This window comes from Falco cherrug, chromosome 5 (assembly GCF_023634085.1).
Source record: "Falco cherrug isolate bFalChe1 chromosome 5, bFalChe1.pri, whole genome shotgun sequence".
Taxonomy (NCBI): Eukaryota; Metazoa; Chordata; class Aves; order Falconiformes; family Falconidae; genus Falco; species Falco cherrug.
The window spans coordinates 42,001,608-42,009,188 of NC_073701.1; the positions used below are offsets into that span (position 1 = coordinate 42,001,608).

Genomic DNA, 7,581 nt, shown 5'->3' on the forward strand with positions numbered 1-7,581 from the left:
GTCTTTTCAGGGGTGCCCAGTGACAGAACCAGAGGCACTAACTGAAACACAGGAGGTTCCCTCTGAACATCAGGAAACACTTTACTGTGAGAGTAGTTGAGCACTGGCACAGGCTGCCCAGAGCAGTTGTGGAGTTTCGGTCCTTGGAGTTATTTAGAAACCAACAGGACGCGGAGCTGAACACCCAGCTCTAGGTGGCCCTGTTTGAGCAGGGGGGTTGGACCAGGTGACCTCCAGAGGTCACTTCCCATCTCAGTTATTCTGTGATTCTGTCATCCTATTTCACTGTATTAGGTAGGAGTTCCACTCAAGAATTATGCTTTGTCTGAATACATGGGGAGGAAAAATGGTCCTGATCATGCTGAAGATTGAAATGCAACAACACACACAGTAAAAATTTGGAAACACTTAAAGCATTGCCCATTTCAAGTTTTACCCAAATAGTAAGCACAGTCACTTTAATCTTCAGCATTGCAGTGGCAGCCAGGAACAAAGAAACAAACAAACCCCCAGACTTTGAAGGTGGGGGACACAGGACTGACAGATCCAAAACTAGAAAAAAAAAGCAAAGAAACCAAAAAGTTTTTGTAAACTACTTACATCAAGAAAAAAACCAAAGAAAATCTTAAAAATTCACTACTGACTATGGAAGCATAGTTTCCCATTTTTGTAAAACTGATCAGATTTGGGCCTTGCTTAATTAGATCTAATAAGATATACAGATGGTTCTTAGAGATCCTTATTGACTTACCATTTCGACTTGTGTTGCAGTGGGTGTTTTGATGGCAAGGGAAGCTTCAAAGCTCTAAGTGATTTCAGTTTCCCTGTTTGGCTGCCAGGCTGCTTTTCCCCAAAGAGTCAGACACCAGAGCAATAAGAACTTCTCTGAAAGTGAGCAGAGATCTCATTTTCCTTCCACTGACACTTTTTGACAGGAGGTAAGGGAGACATACAAAGAGTGCAAGGAAGTTTTAAGGTGTGGTTAAATGTTATAGCTGTTGTAACCTAAGTTTGCTGCAGAAAAAAAGGAGGAAACTCCTCCTTCCACTCCATTCCTCTGTAACAGCCTCAGTCTTCCAGGTCTTTTGCTGATGTGATTCAGGTCTCAGATTCATCAGGTCCTTAGCTGACATGATTCCAATTACTGAACTATTGGAAAACTATGTGTTTTTTCTGCTGAGTTAGCTTTCTGTCAGGCTTGTGCTTACAGTGGATCATGGAGGGGTTTGACAAGCTCCAGAGTCAAAGCCGCTGAAAAGCCTCTCCAGAGGAGGGAAGGACATAGCATGACATCCCTTCAGTCTTGGCAGGATACTAAAGTGGCTCAGCTGTTGCATCATACTCATGCACACTCTCACTTCCTACAAGGAACAATAGTAAAATATACTATGCGAAGGTTAACATAGATTACAGCGAGGATGAGAATATCAGCTTGTACAACGGAGGGAGTGGAGGAGGACTAAATCAACTGCTGAGCAAGAAAGACCAGATATGGGAATGATATTTCAGTGGTTTCAAAGTGCTAAAAATCATCCCTACATTTCAGAGACTGTGCTTCATTAATTGCAACAGATCTATTAATGTTTTTGAGAATACAAGACAGAAAACAGATCAACATATTTTTCTTAAAGTACTTAAATATTTTGGGAGGCTGACTTTTTTGTTTTAATCTGTTCATTTTGACAATGTCTGTTTTCTTCTTGACTTCACAAGCAAAGGACAGATGAAATAGCTTATTAACCCCTCTCACTCCTATCCTGTATAGAAACAAACAGCTGGAAAAAGCATACTGGTCCCTATATTTCACAAAAATAACAGCTTTATAAAGTAGAACCTCTTCAATTTTCCTTTCTTTCACTTTTGTCATACAGCACCACAAATGTTCAAGCTAACAAATGAAAGTTGAGCAAAAAGATTTGGGGCAAATTAATAAGAAGCTGTCAAGGAATTCTTTAAAATTCATTGAAACAGAATTTGTCATCTGCCTTAAATTCTGATGAAGCAGCTTTCAAAATCTGAGAAGCTATGGACAGTTGAAAAGTGTTTCTAGTCTGCAGCAGCAGCTGGAAGAGCAAAGAAGAAGCAGTTTTATGCCCAAATAAATAATCTACCTTTCAAATCCTTATTAACAGACACAGTTTAAGATAGGAATTTCACATTGATTGATGTGTAGGGGCGAACAGGGATACGTAAACATACCCAGCCTGATTCCACTCTCATTTATTCCATTGACTTCTATGTAGTGACTTCCAGCAGCGCACGAAAAAGGTAAACTGGATTTTAAATGACATTCAGAACAAGATATATTACTATAATTTCTTCAGGAATGTTATTTAACTCTCTATGTGAGATAGCAATTGTAATGAGTCCATTAAGATATAAAGGAAATATTGAAGCACCCTAAATGAACCAAATTTTTAATTGCACCTGAAATACCTACTGCAGGGAACCCTATGTATTTATTGGCAAGAAGAAGAGACCAACCCTGGATGCTTCAGAATAACTTCCATTCTCAGCAATATACAAAAGAAAGAAAAAATATAAGAAAAGATTAAGGGTATAACATTCTTATTTTTTGAGGCATATTTACTTTCTAATGCATAGAAAGGAGGAAGAAAACTAAAATCTAAACCAAAAACTTTAGTTAAAATAATCCTTAAGCTATATGCTTACAAATCTTCAAGTTTCCTTACTCTAAAATTAGGACTTTCCACAAAGGCAATAGAGGTAGTTATTGCAGGTTTTCAAATGCTGTTTCATGTCATTTGGAGGGTGTGAAGTGGGGTAGGAGGCACCAACAAAAAAGTCCAAATCTTTCAAAACTCCATATCAAAATACTTTGCTTAAAACATATCAAACTAAGGTCAGTCATAGAACAAAGGAATTCACATCCATTTTTAGAAAATTATATTATAAATATATATAATCTGAAAGATATTTCTCTGAAGCCAACATTAATTCATTTAATCATGGACTTGTTAATATTCTTGTAAGCTGTGCACCTTTCAACAAGAACATCAGCTACTTTGGACTGTAAACTTTGTCTTTTAGAAGGATATAAGTAACCAGAGTTGTGTTATTACTTGATCTGAATTCTCCTAAGAGATGGGGACAGAATAAGACAGAAGTGAATTCTGGTACTTATTTACCCTTCTTTTTTTTATTATCTTTTTTTTTTTTTTCATGAAAATGACGAAATATTTACTCACTATCTTAAATATCAGTGTCTACTAAAATTTCAGATACTCTGCATAACTGAAATAAGGGGTTGGAAATTATAACACAAAACTTACGTGAGACCTTGGACTTGTACCTGTAGCTATACAGGGTATCCCACAGTTTAGGAAGCTGGAACACAGTTTGAGAACTTGCTGAAGCATTTCAGCCAAAATAAGTCAGCTTTGTAAATGTAAACTAGCTTTGTATGTTCTTTCCACCCCTGTTTCTTGATGTGTTTTACAATATTCAGGTATGATTCTCAGTGGAAACCAACTTTTCACCCTTGCTCACTCAAAATTCAAAATTATGTGTGTGAAAACAGATTTGCTGTATGTCATTAGACCTACTTCATTCTTAAGAGAATTACTACATAATTGAAGGTGTTGTCTAGCTAATAGTCTTTGTAAACGATACCCTTGAAACAAAAGAATACACTTCATAAATGCTGTAAATAATGGCAAGTTAGTCTTGAAACCTAGAAAGACATATAAAGGGAAGAAAGAAATAAGGCCATATCACACCCTCATGTTAGAAATAACCAGTTTTTGCCTGAAAGCATTCATTCTTGTTTTGCAAATCCTAGCATTATCCAGGCCCCTAGCGTTTTCTTTTTCTGAGCACTTTTTGCAGCAGTCACCTGTCAGAGTTCAAAGAACAGATGATGTCAGTCATGAATTAATTTTTTTCTTCCTAAAAAGTCCCCTAAGAGATGTTATTTATACCCACTCAATAGCATTTAGGATAGTTAGCACAAACACATTCCCCAATATAAAACAAGTAAGGAAGAATAATATAACACAAGTAAGGAGGTGTCTGTTTTGCACCAAGTTGTGTGTAATATCTCTACCTCCTAGAAGCTCAGTCTGGGAGAAGAATAAACTCCAGTCTCAAACAGCTGTTAAAGAAGCACAAGGGAAAACCAAGAGCATTGCAGAAAAGGTCAAACCTGATCATTTGATTTTATGATTTGTCAAGCACACAGCAGAGCAAAAAGGAGTGGAACTTAAAAAGACATCAAGGAAGGACTTAAGCTGACTTACTCAAGTGGAGCACAGGATATAAGTGGTATTTGCTAAGGACTGCTAAAGAACATAAACAAGACAGGTCAGTTTTCTGTCCTGCTGTGAATTCCTGTGGAAAAATAACTTTTTTTTTTTTTTTCTTCTCTATTTGTGCTTGAGTTTTCTTTCTTCCTGGAACAGTTTCATCCATTTATGTCATACCACATTATTGTGATACAGTTATTCACACAAATGGCCTAAGAGGATTTTAGAAGGCAGCAGAAAATTCCAGATAAAAATGGTGTGATATGTGGGCACACCACAGATCTCTATCAAGAGAAGTGGGCATAGCTACTACTGCAGAGCATAGCAGATAAAAAGAAAAAATATGTGAAGGTAAAAACGTAACATAGAGATATAATCTTCATTTATTTCCCGTTATATAATACTACCCGCCCATTTAAATATTTTTTTAATGTCTTTTGTTTCATGTTATTTTGAAGAAAAGATAATCAAAGTTGTTGCTATGTTGCTATTGGTTACTCTCCAATACCATATATCAGAAACAATTATATTTAGTTAGCTAGTGTTTTAAGTAAACCAACATTTAATTGCCTTTCTGGGGTCCATAGGAAAGGAAGTACTTTAACAGAGTTCATTGGAAACAGGACAGAATCAATCTTTCTTTTTTCTTTTTTTTTCAGCTTTTCTAAGGCTCTAGAGGAAGGGAACTTTCAAGTGTTGCATACAGGAGCAACATAATGTCTTGAAAATATTATAATCCATAAACAGAGGAAGTTAAACACACTAGAAAATGTTCTTATCTCAGACTTACTGACTTTAACCCTTATGGGCTTCTGAAATCTCATTCTGCTTCTATCTTTGCCTACTGCTATCTTATTGCTTTCTTTCAACAGTACATTAAAAATATGACAAGCATCTGTCAAAAGTGACTAAATATCCAGTTCAACATATCTACTGCACTATCAAGTGCACCATACACAAGCTCATACATCATTTACTCTTGTCAGTGTGACAGCAGCCCAGCAAGTACATTGGATAAGAAGCTACAGGTAAGATTTTTATTTTTTTTTTCCGGGGCTTACCTCTTGCTTAGCCCTGCATCTGCCGTTTTTCTATTCCAGGCTCAGTGCCTGTACTCAGTCAGGGTACCAGCTCAGGGATGAAACAAGGCCAGGACTTTGACTTGAGGGTGGCAGTGCTTTTTCCATATCTGCAGCAACTCCCGCGCTTGGAATAGTTCAAAAATGACAGGCTGCTTCTGCAGTTTAGGAATCTTTCATTTTTAGGTCAGCCTGCTTCACAAGCTACAGACATGCAGTAAGCATTTCAGATTAGAAGACAGATTCTGTAACTCTTATTTAAACACAAAAGTTTAAAAGGCATGAAATCCTTTAGAGATTTTGTTTTTAAAACCCCTGTTGTGGTATATAATCCTTATGCTTTACCTAGAAGCTCCTGGACTCTGGCAGTAGAGATGCAACAACAGTCTTCTGTTACATATCTGACATCAGAGATTTTTAGAATTAGATATCCTAACTCCCTATGCTGAGGGGTGGAACATAGCTAATCAGAAATTATCTAACTCCATAATTAATTTGTAGCACTTTAAGAGGAGTTCTGCCCATACCCATGGAAAATATTTTGCAAAATAAATACCTAAACCAAATTTTAAATCAGAAGTATGATTTTGCTCTTCATTATTCATTGTTTCAGAAAAGCAACATTCTCTGGACAGTCAACATCAACTTGTGGCAATGTTATAGGCTGCAAAACTGATTTTTGCTTTTTTTGTTTAGAGGTTAGGGATTGTTTTTTGCTCGGGGAGATTGCTGACAAAGCACTGGGCAGTAGGTGAAACACATCTACAGTAAGTATATCAGAGTATTTTAACTGCAAACATGCTGCAATAAAGTGCCATCATTCAATCAATACAGATTACTTAGTTAACATTTTTCTTAATGTATCTGGATTACTAGTTCATTAGATCATTATCTGATAAATAGTGTGGGTAATGAATTGAGAGAGTAACTACATACCTTCAGGAAGAACCTGCCCGATAACAATAATCCATTAGAAAAACTGGCGGTATCCTTTGATCTATTGCCTGCAAAGCTATGACTTGATGGAGAGTTTCATTCCCTCTGCTCAGCACTCCAGAAGAAAATCAGCACAATTTAAATATTTCTCAGGATATGACAGCTCTCTAGATCCCTGGTTGCATTCTGTTCCCAGGGGTTGACAATCTGGCGTTCCAGTGTGCATAGAGCAGTGAAGATGAATTGAAAAAGCTTGAGATAAATTAGGGATGGCTAAGTTAAAATTGTCTCTGCTCCCGAGTCTCTCATCTGCAGTCTGAAAACCTATTTTGCTGTGAAAAAGCTAGATGGCAGGCTGCCTCAGTGAGTTCTTCTTAAGCGACAGGGAGCATTTTCAATGAAGAAAAATTCTCCCATTATCTAAGCTAATGTGACTGCAGCTAAATCTAGTCTTAAAAGTGTCTACTAGCATGAAATTCATTCTCAGTGTTGCTTTCTTTCAAGTCACAGGTTAAGGGCCGGGGGGGGGGGGGGGGGGGGGGGTGGGGGGGGGAGACACAAAACATGGCACCACCCTAGATTTTTCTATCTGAAAGAAATAGTCAAACTTTTAAAGCTGATAAATGGCAGCATGTTTCATGAAATAGCTGTGCCCAACAATATAAGCAGGGGAATTTTTCGCTGTTTCCCAAACTTTATCTGTTTATGCTCAAATTATTCTTCCACTACCTGATCTTTCTGTTTTTAACAGATTTCATTTCTTTGCAATTATCTTCAGTTTGAATGTTCCAGGAAATAAAGGGGCAGTATTTCCCCCTTGCTGATGAAAAATGAAGTGACAGCTAAAATTCTGAACAATTAACATGTTTAGCCTTAGTAGATAGTCATAAAAAACCCATGTGATTGATGTTTTGTTATGCTACTAAAAAGTTTTGTCAAGAAAAAAATAAATTGTAACAGTTCATTTGCCTTTATTTATGAACCAATTCTCTGATGGCACTAGTTTACAAAGAAGATAGAACTGAAGTTTTCTGAGTATCAGTGTAGTGCCAAAGCTGTTAGACAAAGTCACTAATTTCAAGTTGTTCAAGTTGTCATGTAAAAAGTTGTTGTATAGATAGCTCAAGTGCAGGACATTATCATTAACCATAATAGATGAAGTCTTATATTTTATCCTCTCAAACTTTGGATACCATTTAAAAACAACAACGATGAATATTTTCAGAGAGCAAACGTTAGTCATGTTCCCTAGTAAACAGGCATTTTTGCAGATCCTTTCTTTAGTTTCAAATGATCTATCT

At 36.8% G+C, this 7,581-nt stretch overlaps 1 long non-coding RNA gene across 1 annotated transcript in view; it reads right to left on the reverse strand.

Annotated features, from left to right (window-relative positions):
- LOC114017844 (uncharacterized) overlaps positions 1 to 6,586 on the reverse strand; it is a 200,348-nt gene extending 193,762 nt beyond the window's left edge. Inside the window, exon 1 of the long non-coding RNA XR_003563127.2 lies at positions 6,281 to 6,586. This is a non-coding gene — a long non-coding RNA (uncharacterized LOC114017844). The remainder of the gene's footprint in view (positions 1 to 6,280) is intronic.
- Between the last annotated feature and the right edge of the window lie 995 nt (positions 6,587 to 7,581).